This window comes from Danio rerio, chromosome 7 (assembly GCF_052040795.2).
Source record: "Danio rerio strain M-AB ecotype USA chromosome 7, GRCz13ab, whole genome shotgun sequence".
NCBI lineage: Eukaryota > Metazoa > Chordata > Actinopteri > Cypriniformes > Danionidae > Danio > Danio rerio.
This window is the reverse complement of record NC_141027.1, coordinates 75,062,501-75,078,936: the sequence shown is the minus strand read 5'-3', so window position 1 is coordinate 75,078,936 and position 16,436 is coordinate 75,062,501. Positions and strand designations below refer to the sequence as shown.

Below are 16,436 nucleotides of genomic sequence, written 5' to 3'. Positions count from 1 at the left end.
CAGTTTTCGGAAAACTGCAAGTCGGATCAGTTGGAAAAGATATAGCAACTTAATTCAGTATAGTTTGAAGGTTTGGAGTTAGTTTGGTGGTTGTAGTATGAACGGTCTAGGAGGAGATGCGTTCTTAAAATAGTCTAACGTCCTATTCACACGGGGCGTCAGTGTCAACGCTTCCAATTCACTTTGAATGGGTGACATCAGCCGTTGCCGAACTGCGTTGTGGATCCGTCGGCGCCGCTTCAGAGGCGTTGCTCGCTGCAGAAGTTGGTACTAGCTCAACTTTTCAAGCGGAAGCGTCAGCCAATCAGATCGCTGTATGCAAATACACCAGCTCAGACAGTGGCCTATTGCTGACTGAATTTCATTGGCTGACGCTTCTATGACGATCACTTCCGCCCCAACTTCAGACACGCCTTCAGTCAAGCGTTGACGCTGAAGCCCCGTGTGAATGGGGTGTAAGAAGAAGACGATAGAAGAAGAAGAACAAGTGTATGTAGTATAATAGTATGTTTCTTTTGTGCGTCACCAGAACCACGTGATTTAAACAACTTATATCTTAAACCTTTTTTCCTCCCAGAGAAAAACGAAAAGAGTTACATACTCTTTGAAGTGCTTCTTAAAGTTCTGATGAATTTCGAGATGCCGGTGAAGCATCAATATTCAAGCAAGCTCCATCTAAATTGCGAATTCTCAAGTGAGCCGTGTCTTCAACAGGTGCCGTTTGCCTAGCTCTCCAAACGCACTTTTCATCGGCTCTGTTTATGACAAAAAAATTTGAATATGTACAGTTTAAAGGTCTCTTTCCTCTCCCTGATTCCCATTTCCACACGGAGCCAAGTGAAATGGAGTTTGTCTCTTATCTTTTCAAAGCCAGATGATTCTGTTTTTGCTTCATTATTGTATTTATGCTGAAACGTGTTGGCTGTTACACTGCACTGAAGAGGTTTGAATCTTCAAAGGCCGACCTTGAAATTGAACGGTGGATGGAGCTCGAGCTAGCATGAACAATGTTTAATTCTACAAAGAGCGGACGTAATAACAATACGCCTTCCTGTGAGAAACTGAAGGCCAAAAGAGTAATGAGTTAAAAGAATACAATTTAAAACATTTCTATCCGCAATAACAAATGGGCTGCACACACTAAAATGCCCACGTTTGCTCCTTTATTGTTTCTTCTTGAAGACAATGGAGCTCGTGAAGCTGAGCATTTTGCGTCAGGGCTGCCTCTATTAGGAAGTTTTCTGAAAAATGTATTGGATATTATTGATGTGGAAAGATAGAAGTAGATCATTTATGATGCCAACAACGAGTCACAGTAGATCTGAAAGACAATAGATTGAATTTTCAATTCATTTGATCAATAAATTGACTAATAATTGATTAATTATTCAATAGCACTGTTGCCTCCCAGCAAGGCGGTCACTGGTTCGAATCCCAGCTGGGTCAGTTAGCATTTCTGTGTGGAGTTTGCATGTTATCCACACAGAGTTTCCAGAGTTTCCTCTGGGTGCTTCAGTTTCCCCCACAGTCCAAAGAGTGGATGAGTGTGTATGGGTGTTTCCCAGTGCTGAGTTGTGGCTGGAAGGCTGTGTAAAACATATGCTGGATAAGTTGGTGGTTCATTCCGCTGTGGCTAAGGACTAAGCAAAAGGAAAATAATTAAATGAATGAATGCTTTGGTATTCTTCAATCACTGTCTGACCATTTGCAGTCTTTCTCTGATGATGTCTGTTTGACAGTTTCAGCTGAAATATTCTTAACCACGCCCCTTTCTACCATTAGTTTGCTGTCAGGGAATGATGCACAAAAAGAAAGCCCCGTGTCCTACTCAATATTCAGTTTCAGTTGGAAGTGCATCAACATACTGAACAAATCAGGTTCACTCTTAATTTTTCTGGCTACTAAGATCTGTAGAATATGCAACTTTGGGTAAACATTATACATTAATACTCATTAATGTATTCAATGTTAGACAGCCGTCCAATCACAGTAAGGGAGGGGCGGAACCAGGGGTGTTGCTAGACATAAAGCTCTACTGGGGCACAGCTCCCCCTTCAAAAAAATCCTATATCAGGACCTCGGTTTTAACGTCTCATCTGAAAGACAACACTCATTGACAGTATAGTGTCCCCAGTACTATACTGGGGCATTAGGACTCAAGGAGGCTGCAGGTTGAGCGGCCCCTGCTGGCTTTACTAACACCATTTATAACAGCAATCTAGTTTTCCCATCCAGGTACTGACCAGGCTCTGCCCTTTTTAGCTTCAGTGAGTAACCTCAGTCTTGGGCTGCAGCATGATATGACAGATATGACAATTCCTTTATGTTATCCGAACAATAAGCAATTAAACTTAATCAATTTTACTAATTTAAGTGAATTGAACATAACTCTGGACAAAGGGGAAAGCTTACAAGCCTAGGAACACCATCCCAACTGTGAAGTATGGGGGCGGCAGCATCATGTTGTGGGGCTGTTTTGCTGCCAGAGGTACTGGTCTATTTCACAGCATAGATGGCATCATGATGAAAGAACATTATGTAGAAATACTGAAGCAACATCTCAAGACATCAGCCAGAAAATTAAAACTAGGCTACAAATGGGTCTTCCAAACAGACCATGACCCTAAGCATACTGCCAAATTAGTTAAAATGTGCTTTAAGGACAACAGAGTGAATGTTTTGAAGTGGCCATCACAAAGCCCTGATCTCAATCCAATGGAAAATTTGTCCAAAGTATACAGTTTGAAAGCAAAGCTAAAAAATACCAAGGAAATGTATGTAAACTTTTGACTGTCTAGAAAATAATAATAATAAAAAAAACTCTCAAAAAAAATCTCTCATTATTATGGCATTTAGCAAATGTAAATCATGTAATCATGTAATTTTGGTAATCTTAACAGACCTAAAATAGTAAAAGTTAAGTATGATTTACCATCAGACATTTTTTTTAAATAGTCATGTTCATTAAACTTCTGGTTTTAACTGTATATTTACTATTTATTTAATAAATTTGTAGTCTAACTGTTTAAGCTACGCTCTTGCAGACCCTTACATTCATTCACTTGAGATTGATGACAAAAAAATATGTTTTGGTTAAGGTTTTTTTTCATTTCATCTGTGAATTTCTTTTGGAGAACACCACAGTGAGCGCTGCGATTTGTCACGGCCACCCACGAATCCTCGCCAGAGTCAACTCTACAAAACATTTTTAGTGAACAATTAATTTTTCCCCCCATCCAGCTTAATTACTGCTATTCCTGTAGTAATACGTGGCTGATTCCAGAGACATAATTAGGTGGGATATTGAAGCAGGCCTCTGGGGTCCCAGACCTCGTGGATCTGAGAGAATGAGAGAGAGTCTGAGATATAGAAAAATAGATAGTTAGATGGAGACTGAGCGAGAGAGATAGAGAGATGCCATATTCTCAAATTATTCTGGGGGGCGAGCGCTCCCAGGCAGCTTATTCAGCTAAGGCCTGGTAATTAAATTATAATTTAACCTGCTGACTCCAGAGCAAGAGGGCCCCGGCTGGGCTGGGGGTGGGAGATCACTGACAGGATTTATACTTAATGAAATAATAAAGCAACAGCGGCAGCAAGACTGCTCACACGAGTCGGAATACGCTCTGTGTTTACGTTTGTGTGTGTGCGCATAAAAGTTTGTGTATTTGTTTTAGCTATAACTGCAGGTGCCTGTTTTTTTTCTTTCTATTGTTCTATTCTTGCCTGCCAGTAGATAACACGTTCCCTCCTCTACTGAGAAAGGGTGAGATTACTGTGTGCTCTCCTCAGACTCTTTTGTCCAATCAAATGCTCTCAAGAACCTGAAGTGTCCCGCCCCTTACACTACACAATAGATGCGCTACCTTAAAGCACAAATGAAATCACAACTAACTATATTGAATTTGTTAGCTCACATTGCTAGTTTTGTGGTGACGTCTGTGCATGTCATGAAGAAAATAACTGTAATTTTGCCCTTGTAATCTTTAAGTGAAATCTGAAAATGCACTTTCTGTTTGTTTTAAGTGTAATTCTCAAATTGTGTCTGTCTGAGGTATTAGGCGTGGCTAACATACTTAACCACGCCTCCTCCAACTGTCAGTTTTGACAACAAACAGAAATGGTGAGGAGGAGGAGGCTGTGAGGTTATAATAGTCCCTTTCACACATACAGACCTTTCCGAAAAATTACGGTCAATTCCCGCGAAGGGATCATTTGTGAACAGGCCTTTTTTGAAAATACCGGTAAATTCGTTTCTGCAATTTTTTGGAAAGAGAAGTTGTAACATTACCGTTAATTCGCCAGAATGCTGCTCTGTGTGAACGCAGGAGGAAAACTGCCAGAAAGTCTTCTCCAGCCCATCAGAACACTCAGACGCATTCACATCCGTGCTGTTAATGAAAATAAACGCCTTCTAATACTTTTCCAGACACATTTAGCTACTAGTTTGTCAGAGAACATCTTTATGTTCATTATTAATGCCAACTGTGGAACAATGATCGATAAAATGCTTATGATAAACCGCTGTGAGTTTATCTGTGTCACGATAACTAGCGATCGTACTCCAATAGATCGCTGGACTTCACTATTCACTATAACTTATGGACTACAATTCCACCATTTCTGGACTACATATTCCTACATGCACTTTGGATCCACATGCAGGTTTATTCTAAGTCAGACAAGCAAAGGTCAGCACAGGTGCAAACAGATTGTCAAAGTATCAGGCGAGTGGTCAGTAGGCAGACTAAGATCCCTGCTGAAAAATCCAGCTTAAACCATGGAAAAATCCAACCCCTCTAAAACCAGGCTGGTCGACCAGCTAAAACCAGCCAACCAGCCTAGGCTGGTTTAAGCTGGATTTTTCAGCAGGGATGAAAAGGTAAACAAGGCAAGGTTCAAAACATAAGAAAACAAGACTAGGAATACGCTTTGCAGTGTTTCTATACAGATAACAAGACTCTCCAACCTGAATGAGTGAGTGTGTGGCTTAAAATAGTGTGTGCAATCAGTCTCTGACGATCCTCAGGTGGTACGAGTGTAATCAGTCTAGATGAGGAAGCATGCGTGTCTGAGCGAAGTGCATGTAGGAATATGTAGTCCAGAAATGGCGGAATTGTAGTCCATAAGTTTTAGTGAATGAAGTCCAGCGATCTATTGGAGTACGTTTGCTGGTTATCGTGACAATCTGCAAGCCCTGCGTTCAGCTCATGTACGTAAATGAATGCTATGGTGAGTGCTAGCACATGACCAAATGTATATCTCGACATGCGAAAGTGTTTCTCCAAATGTTTACATCGAAGTTGTTCACAATACTTATCCATCCACAGAACTTGTAATGTAGTCAAATGTGTAAACATTTAGCTGCAGTTAGCGCTTCTGCCTTCGGATGTCTGCGAGACAAAAGTAGCTGCATGAATGCTAAAGCTTTTTATAAAAGTGAAACCATCAAGGAAAGCCCGACGTCTATTATGTACACAAATACAAGCAAAGCCGTTTAGAGGCTGTTTCTGGTGAGTGGTGTCAGAGTTTACTCTTATTTTGGAATGGAAGTTTCCGGAACATCCTTGCCTGTGTGAACTGCGTTATTTTATTCACCGGTAAAGTCGTTCCGGAAATTTTCTGGATATTTACTGGTTTTACTGTGTGAAAGGCGGTGATAACTCTTCTGAAACCCATATCCCACATCCCACTACATCCAATCAGCTCGCAGTAGAAAAAATAAACCACACCCACTTTTTTCTCATTAAATATTCAGTTTCTCTAGAAGCTGCATCATACTCTAAAAAAATAAACAAACAAACAATCAAACAAATAGTCACAGCTTCTGGTTGATACAGAGTTTACAATGATTCACTTGTCATTAAACTATTCACACAACTACACTTAGTGCACTACATAGGGATGATCAAATGAGACGGTATCAGTATGCTCTCCATGGGGATGGATGGAGGAATGAAGTTGGTTTTTGTAGTCGAAGTTGGCGCAGGCCACAAAACACATCAGACCATATGAATTCTACACCGAATGCCGTATTTTTAGGCATATGAGGGAGGTTATGAGGAGAAAGTGACTCACTGTGGCTACCAGAAACTGTCAAATAGGTGTTTAGATTTATCTTTGGTTTAATATTTCTCATTTAAATTTTCGAACCGTAATTATTCAATAAAGGACTGTATTAACATCTCCGGACAGTATTTATGCAGTTGTAAATGTAGTGTGTTAAACAGTAAATGCATCTAAATGTTACTTGAGGTGGAGTTTCTTCAACACCTCCACAGTCCAAGGATGGTTTGGTCTATCAAAAGTGCAACACACAGGACTGAAATACTTATTCTGTGCACATTTTACGGACACTTATTGCACATCACACACATGCACTTTTAACACCCGCTGGACGCTCTTGGATATTTATTGTGTGCATATATTTTGTGGTTCTAGTGTATGCATACAGGTGAGTGGGACATGTAGGATACACTCCTTCCTCTCTTATACAGCAGACAATTTGTTAGAAACACGTCTACGTTTCTGTTTGTCCAGATAATTCTTGGTTTAGAGCACACAGCATCCATTCCTCTCACAAATACCCAGAATAATGATTCATCTGACCACAGTACACATGTTCACTGTGTGAAGGTCCATCCCAGATGCCTCCGATCCCAGAGAAGTTGATGGCGCTTTTGGACAATGTTAACATAGGGCTCCCTTTTGGAACAGTATAGTTTTAACCGGCATTTGTGGATGTTACTATGTAGTGTGGTGCTTGTCAAGGGATTGCCAAAGTATTCCTGAGCCCATGTGGTGATATTGCTTGTAAATGAATGACAATTCTTAATGCAAGGAGGGATCGGAGATTACGGTTGTTCAGCTTAAAACTTGCGTCCTTGTCCTTTACACACTGAAATTCCTCCAGATTCATTGAGTCTTTTAATGATGTCCTGATTGAGTGCACATGGATGTTTCCCAGAGATTAGAAACATGTGCTGGAAAAGTTGGCGGTTCATTCCACTGTGGCAACCCCAGATTGTTAAAGAAGGCTGCTGGTTTGAGTCTTGGCTGGGTCAGTTGGCGTTTCTGTGTGGAGTTTGCATGTTCTCCCTGCGTGTATGAGTGTGATTGAGTGTATATGGATGTTTCCCAGAGATTAGAAACATGTGCTGGATAAGTTGGCGGTTCATTCCACTGTGGCAACCCCAGATTGATAAAGAAGGCTGCTGGTTTGAGTCTCGGCTGGGTCAGTTGGCGTTTCTGTGTGGAGTTTGCATGTTCTCCCTGCGTGTATGAGTGTGATTGAGTGTATATGGATGTTTCCCAGAGATTAGAAACATGTGCTGGATAAGTTGGCGGTTCATTCCACTGTGGCAACCCCAGATTGATAAAGAAGGCTGCTGGTTTGAGTCTCGGCTGGGTCAGTTGGCGTTTCTGTGTGGAGTTTGCATGTTCTCCCCGCGTGTATGAGTGTTTTTGAGTGTATATGGATGTTTCCCAGAGATTAGAAACATGTGCTGGATAAGTTGGCGGTTCATTCCACTGTGGCAACCCCAGATTGATAAAGAAGGGTGCTGGTTTGAGTCTCGGCTGGGTCAGTTGGCGTTTCTGTGTGGAGTTTGCATGTTCTCCCCGCGTGTATGAGTGTTTTTGAGTGTATATGGATGTTTCCCAGAGATTAGAAACATGTGCTGGATAAGTTGGCGGTTCATTCCACTGTGGCAACCCCAGATTGATAAAGAAGGCTGCTGGTTTGAGTCTCGGCTGGGTCAGTTTGTGTTTCTGTGTGGAATTTGCATGTTCTCCCCGCGTGTATGAGTGTTTTTGAGTGTATATGGATGTTTCCCAGAGATTAGAAACATGTGCTGGATAAGTTGGCGGTTCATTCCACTGTGGCAACCCCAGATTGATAAAGAAGGCTGCTGGTTTGAGTCTCGGCTGGGTCAGTTTGTGTTTCTGTGTGGAATTTGCATGTTCTCCCCGCGTGTATGAGTGTTTTTGAGTGTATATGGATGTTTCCCAGAGATTAGAAACATGTGCTGGATAAGTTGGTGGTTCATTCCACTGTGGCAACCCCAGATTGATAAAGAAGGCTGCTGGTTTGAGTCTCGGCTGGGTCAGTTGGCGTTTCTGTATGGAGTTTGCATGTTCTCCCTGCGTGTATGAGTGTGATTGAGTGTATATGGATGTTTCCCAGAGATTAGAAACATGTGCTGGATAAGTTGGCGGTTCATTCCACTGTGGCAACCCCAGATTGATAAAGAAGGCTGCTGGTTTGAGTCTCGGCTGGGTCAGTTGGCGTTTCTGTATGGAGTTTGCATGTTCTCCCTGCGTGTATGAGTGTGATTGAGTGTATATGGATGTTTCCCAGAGATTAGAAACATGTGCTGGATAAGTTGGCGGTTAATTCCAATGTGGCACCCCCAGATTGATAAAGGGACTAAACTGAAAAGAAAATGAATGAATGAATGTTGGCAAGCTGCCGATCCCCGGCTTATCTTAGCTCCTAAAGGACTAGACCTTACTTGGAAGCTGCTTTTGTACCAAAAATAATTACAATCACCTGTTGACAACACCTGTTTCCAAAAGACGTAATTCTTTAATCAATTTACCTGATTGCTAGCCCTAAATTACTAGAGATGTGCTTAAGTATGTTAACCACGCCCAATACCTAAGACATAAGAGTAATCTGACAATTTAACTGAACAAAACAAGTGCACTTTCAGATTTCAATTAAATATTTATTTTCTTAATGACATGCACAGATGAACTGTTCACCACAAAACTAGCAACGTGAGCTAACTAAATCAATATGGTTAGTTTTTATTTTATTTGTACTTTAACAGCATAGTTACTCCTCCGGTGAGAAAGGCTGAGATTAAGGGAAACGACGTGTGAGAGAAAAAGAGAGCGTGCACAGCGCCATTTCAAGGCAGTTCCTCTGGTCCACGGCGGAGGCTGGTAAGATGGACTCCCTCCTCAGCGTTAGCGCTCACTAACAGCCTCTGGCTCATTAACCCCCCCCAACCACACACACACACACACACTATCCCGGCCCAGCCTGACGGACAGCTCTAGTTAGCGGTCCCTATGAGCACTGGGAGAGAAAGTGGCGAATGACTGGAGCGCAAATGACAGGTGCGGTTAAAATGGTGCGGTGGAGAAATGCTGCAGGACAGTGCGGCTGGCAACTGATGCTTAGTTTGCTTCCCTTCCTTTTCTCTTTTTTTTCCCCCCTGAGAGTATTGGAAGAAGATTTTGATCATTTAAAGACTTTTTGGTAACACTTTTGTTTAGAATTCACAGTATTAACAAACCATGAACTAACTCCACTAGCTTAATGAACTACTTATTAGCTGTTTAATAATAGTGGAGGAGGTGGGACACTTTAGAATCTTGAGAGCATTTGATTGAACAAGTGCAGAGTAACGTCATTTGAATCTTTAGGAAAGAAGGAATAGATAAAAGAAGTAAAGTTTAAGATGGATAGATGAATGGATATACAAAGAAGGGGAAAGGGGAAAAAAGAAAGAAAGAATAAATGAATAAACAAATGAACACATTTTTGTAAAACAGAATTAAATAGATTTCTTTCCTCTTTCTTCTATTCATTTTATTCTGTTTTACAAAAAATATTCATTCATTCATTCATTCATTCATTCATTCATTCATTCATTCATTCATTCATTCATTCATTCATTCATTTATTCATTCATTATTCATTAGTCATATTTTTGTTTGTTTATTCTTTCTTTTTCTTTCTTTTGTTCTATTCATTTTATTCTATTTTACAAAAAATGCTTGTTCATTCATTCAATCTTTTATTTATTCATTCATTCAATAGTTGTTTGTTTATTTGTACTTTCTTTCTTTCCTCTAATTATTTTATTTTGTTTCACAAAAAATGCTTGTTCATTTGTTTTTTCATTTGTTCCTTTGTTTGTTCCTTCATTAGTTTCTTTGTTCATTCATTAGTTATTCGTTTGTTTTATCTTTCTTCTATTCATTTCATTCTATTTTACAAAGAAATGCTTGTTCATTCATTTATTCGTTAATTCGTTCATTGATTTGGTTGATTGATTGATTGATTGATTGATTGAATAATTAATTCATTAATTCATTCGTTCATTCGTTCATTAGTCGTATTTTCGTTCTTTCATTCTTTCTTTCTTTTTCTTTCTTTTGTTTTATTCATTTCATTCTATTTTACAAAAAATGCTTGTTCATTCATTTAATCGTTTATTTGTTGTTCATTGATTAGTGCTATTTTCTTTCTTTCTTTCTTTCTTTCTTTCTTTTTCTTTAATCTATTCATTAAATTTTGTTTAACAAAAATGCTTTCTCATTCATTTGTTCATTCTGTTGTAATTTGTTGGTGTTCATTGTTTGTTCATTCATTCACGTGTTTGCTTCTTTCTTTCTTTCTTTCTTTCTTTTTTTATCGATTCATTTCATTCTTTCACAAAAAATGCATGTTCGTTTGTTTATTCATTACTCGTTTATTCATTCTTTCTTTCCTCTATTCATTTCATTCTGTTTTACAAAATGCTTGTTCATTAATCAGTTTGTTTATTTGTTCATTCATTCATTTGTCGTATGTTCATTCATTTATTCTTTCTTTCTTTCTTTCTTTCTTTCTTTTTTTTCTTTCTTTCTAATTATTTCATTCTGTTTTACAAAAAACGCTTGTTTGTTCGTTTATTTATTTGTTCGTTTGTTCAATCATTCATTCATTTAGTCATTAGTTCATTCATTTGTTCTTTCTTCTATTCATTACATTCTTTTACAAAAAATGTTTTATTGTTCATCCATTTGTTTGTTTGTTTGTTGGTTCCTTCATTCATTCATTAGTTGTTTGTTAATTTATTTGTTAATTCTTTGTTCTATTCATTTTATTGGGTCTTCTATTTATTTTATTCTATTTTACAAAAAAATTATTGTTCATTTGTTCATTCGTTTGTTTGTTCATTCATTCAATAGTCATTTGTTATTTCATTTGTTCATTGTTTAACAAAAATGTTTGTTAATTTCTTTCTTAAATTGTTTCATTTCATTCTGTTTTACAAAAACATGCTTGTTAGTTCATTCATTCATTGCTCATTCGTTCATTACTTCTATCTTAAATCTGTTCATTTCATTCTGTTTTTAAAAAATGCTTGTTCGTTCCTTCTTTCATTAGAGTGTTGTTCATTCGTTAATTCATTTGTTTGTTCATTCTTTCTGTAATTCCAACTAAAAAAGATGAAAAAAAAAACATATTTAATGTAGCCCGAGACATTTATTTGAGTAAAGTTTGTTTCTCTCTCCTTCTCTCTCCCTCTCTCTCGCTCACTCCAATGCATTTGCTCTTAAATGCGTAGTACTTGTCTGTTGTAGAAAACAGAACCTTGGTGTACATACAATAGTTGTGGAAATGTTTTCATGTTTTGGTGGCTCTTTCCTCCGCTGTGGTTGTGATGTTTTGATTTCTCTCCATCTCTCTCTCTCTCTCTTACTCTCTCCGGCAGCTGATTTGCATCTTTCAGCTCACCTCCTCACCCAATCTCTCCTCCACCTTTTTATCTGTGTCTGCCCACCACCTTCAGTCCAGCCTCATGTATAAAGTAATCAGATTTTCCCAGCAGCTCCTGGATAGAAAGAGATGGATATGAGAGAAAGGATGGGAGGGAACGGGGAGAGATGGAGGAGACTTAATAGATCAATTTATGCTTCTCTGGAGAGGGACGGGTCTGCCAAATCACTCTTTTCTTTCTTTTTTTTCTTTCTTTCTTTCTTTCTTTCTTTCTTTCTTTCTTTCTTTCTTTCTTTCTTTCTTTCTCTTTTTCTTCCTTTTTTTCTTTCTTTCTTTCTTTAATCTACTCATTAAATTTTGTTCAACAAAAATGCTTTCTCATTCATTTGTTCATTCTGTTGTAATTTGTTGCTGTTCATTGTTTGTTCATTCATTCACTTGTTTGCTTCTTTCTTTCTTTCTTTCTTTCTTTCTTTCTTTCTTTCTTTCTTTCTTTCTTTCTTTAATCTATTCATTTCATCCTGTTTTACAAAAAATGCTTGTTCATTCATTCATTCATTTGTTTGTTCATTCATTAATACGTCATTTGTTGTTTGTTCATTTGTTCATTTAATCATCATTTGTTTGTTTATTGTTCATTCATTTGTCATTTAGTTGTTTGATCAATGGTTGTTTGTACATTTGTTCATTCATTCACCGTTTGTTTGTTTGTTCATTCTTTTGTCATTTGTTGTTTGTTCATTGTTCATTTGTTCATTCATTTGTCAGTTGTTCATTTTTGTTTGTTAATTTGTTCATCCGTTCATTCATTCGTCATTTGTTGTTTGTTTATTGTTCATTTGTTCATTCATTCATCATTTGTTGTTCATTCATTTATTCATTCATTCATTCATTCATTCATTCATTCATTCATTCATTCATTCAATCATTCGTCATTTGTTGTTTGTTCATTTGTTCATTCATTTGATATTTGTTCATTTTTCGTTTGTTCATTTGTTTATTCATTCATCGTTCGTTCGTTCGTTCGTTCGTTCGTTCGTTCGTTCGTTCGTTCGTTCGTTCATTCATTCATTCATTCATTCATTCATTCATTATTTATTCATTGCTTGTTTGCTTCGCTTTATTTTCTTTCTTTCTTACTTTCTTTCTTTCTTTCGTTCATAAAAATATTTGTTATTTCTTCTTCTATCCATCTTTTCTTTTTTATTTTGTTAGAATTTTTGTTCCATTCACCCATTTATCCTTTCTTTCTTCCATTCATCCATCCATCCAGGCATCCATGCATGTTCTGGTTTTCAAAAAAGTTTCTTTCTTTCTTTCTTTCTTTCTTTCTTTCTTTCTTTCTTTCTTTCTTTCTTTCTTTCTTTTCTATCTATCTATCTATCTATCTATCTATCTATCTATCTATCTATCTATCTATCTATCTATCTATCTATCTATCTATCTATCTATCTATCTATCTATCTATCTATCATTTACTTGTCCTGTACGTCCTCAGACTTCTGCTTGTTTTTGTTTTTTTTCTCAGCCCGTCTCTTGTGAAAGTTTGTTGACACGGCTTCCCTCAACAGGCTGTCTTTAAGCTCAGCACACACACTCGGTCTGTTGTCTTTGTGCGACTTCATATGTGCAAATAAACAGCATGTGAGAATGTGTAGGTGAGATGTGCCGTGCCTAAACGTGAGCACACACAACCATACAAATGTACTTTCAAGCTGAGTGTAGATGCTTTGTGGAATCGCTTTATAGAGAGAATAAGATGTATTAAACAATGTTGGTCACACTGTTAGACTTTGCCGCAGTTATTTACTGCAAAAACACCCAGTAAAACACTACATACTTTCCTTACAGTTCACTACTGTAATATGCACTGCATTGTGGGTCATTTCAAAACATTTACAGTAACTTACTGCATGTTAGGAGTTTGTGGTATTCTTCTGTACTAAAAGTAATCAAGTATGGCTACTGTAGTTGAAGACAAATGTAACATGATGAGTCTGAGTGACAACGGAGGTGAGGGTCCAAACGCAGTTTATTAACTCTTGAGTCAGACAGGCAATGGTCAAAGCAGAAGCAAACAAATGCATGAGGGTAATCTAAAAGTGTAGTCATGTTAACAGGCAAAATGATCAATACAGGCAGCAAAACAACATATAAAAGAAGGCAAAGGCAAACGCATGCAAACACACACAAGACTAGACAAGGAAACACTTTTACAGCAAACAAGACTCAGCACTGTGTGTGTGAATGTAAGGTGTATTTATAGTCCATGTTATCATTCATCATGTGTTTCAGCTGTGTGTGTGTGTTTGAATGTCCGGATTATTGTCAACTGTAGCGGGTGTTGATTGGCGCACAGCATCAAGCTGCTGCCACACTGCACTTTTCTCCCCATAGACTTCCATTCATACGCACGCAAATGCGTCAAATCGGAAACGTAAGGTCGTGCGGCAAGTTTTGCAGTTAGCTGCGTTGAAAGGTTCAAGCTTGGTGAACTTTTGGTGAAATCACATCACATGTTTGCGTGAGACCAATCGAGGATCAAAACATGACCTCTCTGGATAAAAAATTTAAACATAGACCAATCACACGCTTTTTTAAATGTCTAATCATCTTGTTTAATCCCGCCCCTTTTCGCAGTGCAATTTAGCAAGCTCAATCTTTAGTGTGACTGCCGTGCGGCATCATGTTAGTTGTCAAAAATAGTGATACATAAACAGACATAGAAACAAATATATTAAGCATATGCGTGTTTCTAACAAAATGTCGGCTGCATTAAGACAGGAGGAGTGTGTCCTGCAGGTGGTTTGTCAAGCCCACTTACCTGTATGGTGCACACTTATGCATCATACTGTTATGTGATGTATTGAGTGTATGCTTTACTAAAAATATAGGTCTTTAATCTGGTTTTGAAGTGAGAGAGCGTGTGTGAGCCTCAGACATTATTAAGAAGGCTATTCCAGAGTTTAGGACACTTTAGTAGACCTCCTTTAGTAGACTTTGCTATTCTGGGTACTACCAGAAGCCCTGAGTTTTGAGATCTTAAAGAGCGGGTTGGGTTGTAGCAAGACAGAAGGTTGGGTGGATAAACAGAAGCTAGATTATTTAAAATTTTAAAGGTTAGAACCAATATTTAATAGTCAATACAAAACTTAACAGGCAGCCAGTGAAGGGATAATAAAATTGGGGTTATATGGTCATATATTTTTTACCATAATTTTTTAGCTGTTCCAGCTTCATGGTGTGTTTATACAAGAGATGCAAAAATGAAGTGCAATAAATTACAATAGGAGTTATATAAACAAACAAAGATTCTATCAAAATGCCTGGTGCATTAAGAGGAGCGTGTCCTACAGGTGGTTTGTCAAGCCCACTCACCTGCATGAAGCACACTCATGCATCATACTGTTATGTGATATACTTTACTAAAAAGATGATTGGCTGATTGAGAGAAGCCCAGAAGCCCTGAGTTTTGAGATCTTAAAGAGCGGGTTGTAGCTAGACAGAAGGTTGGGTAGATAAACAGAAGCTAGATTATTTAAATCTTTATAGGTTAGAACCGATATTTTATAACCAATACGAAACTTAACAGGCTGCCAGTGTAGGGATGATAAAATTCGGGTGATATGGTCATATTTTTTTACCTGTTCCAGCTTAAAAAACAACTTAAATAATTAGCATAGCTGCTGTTCATGTTGTGTTCAAACAAGAGATGCAAAAATGAAGTGCAGTAAATTACAATAGGAGTTATAGAAACAAACAAAGATTCTATCAACATGCCTGATGCATTAAGAGGAGCGTGTCCTACAGGTGGTTTGTCAAGCCCACTCACCTGCATGGAGCACACTCATGCATCATACTGTTATGTGATATACTTTACTAAAAAGATTATTAGCTGATTGAGAGTGTCTGAGCCTCGGACATTATCATGAAGGATATTCCAGAGTTTAGGAACCATAAATGAGAAGGCTCGACCTCCTTTAGCAGACTTTGCTATTCTTGGTACTACCAGAAGCCCTGGGATTTGAGATCTTAAAGAGTTGGTTGGATTGTTGCAAGACAGAACGTTGGTTAGATAAACAGAAGCTAGATTTTTTAAGCTTTCTAGGTTAAACCAATATTTTATAATTAATGCAGATCTTAACAGGTAGCCAGTTTAAAGAGGATAAAATTGGGAAGATATGGTCATACTTTTTTGACCCGTTCCAGCTTAATAAGCAACTATACTTTTGAAAAACTTGTATTTTTCTTTTTTTATTTATCATGTGCTTTAAAACAAACATTGAAGGTATAGTTCACCCAATAATAACAATTCACTCATCATTTTCCTCACTTGTTCATTATTCCCAACTTCCGTCAAATGCACTTGAATATGTCATTTTTTTTTCTTCTGTGAGAAGGTGAATGCTACCATTATCATTCTCGCCACCCCCAGTGTTCATTATCCATAGCCCGCCTTCAATGCCAGGCCTATCTGATGATTATTAAAAGGATTATCAATGGCAGAGTTATAATTAGCGGTAATGGAAGGCGAGCAGTTGCCTCTGCCATAGTAATTATTGATGCAGATCAGAGGGGATTAAACTTCATAATGTGGAGATTGCTCTGAGGCAAAGTGTCGCCGTGCTTTCTGATCTTCCCGAATTGTGCTGAGTTCTCAGGGAAACGTAGCAGAGAATTGCTAAAGCCTCTCTTTGTCTTTATCTCCACTTGACTATTTGAGCTTGCAAGATTTCGGGAGGCAGACAGCTTGTCTTCGGGCCAGCGACAAGCACGGCGAAAGCACTCACCGCCGGGCCCTTTCTCATCAGAGAGAATACTTGAATGGCAAATTACTTTACACTCAAATACGTTCCGCCGGGCCTATTGGCTGTGAGAAGATGTTTTGCCAGTTCCTGACCAGATTAATGAAAAAAAGCTGTCGAGTTTTTGTACT

At 38.2% G+C, this 16,436-nt stretch overlaps 2 protein-coding genes across 2 annotated transcripts in view; both read left to right on the top strand.

The window, feature by feature from the left end:
• The window catches only part of LOC147843282 (uncharacterized), a 513,583-nt gene that overhangs the window by 196,892 nt on the left and 300,255 nt on the right, over window positions 1-16,436 (top strand). The gene's annotated exons all lie outside the window — the stretch shown is intronic.
• LOC147836223 (uncharacterized) overlaps window positions 1-16,436 on the top strand; it is a 41,684-nt gene that overhangs the window by 9,346 nt on the left and 15,902 nt on the right. The window lies entirely within an intron of this gene.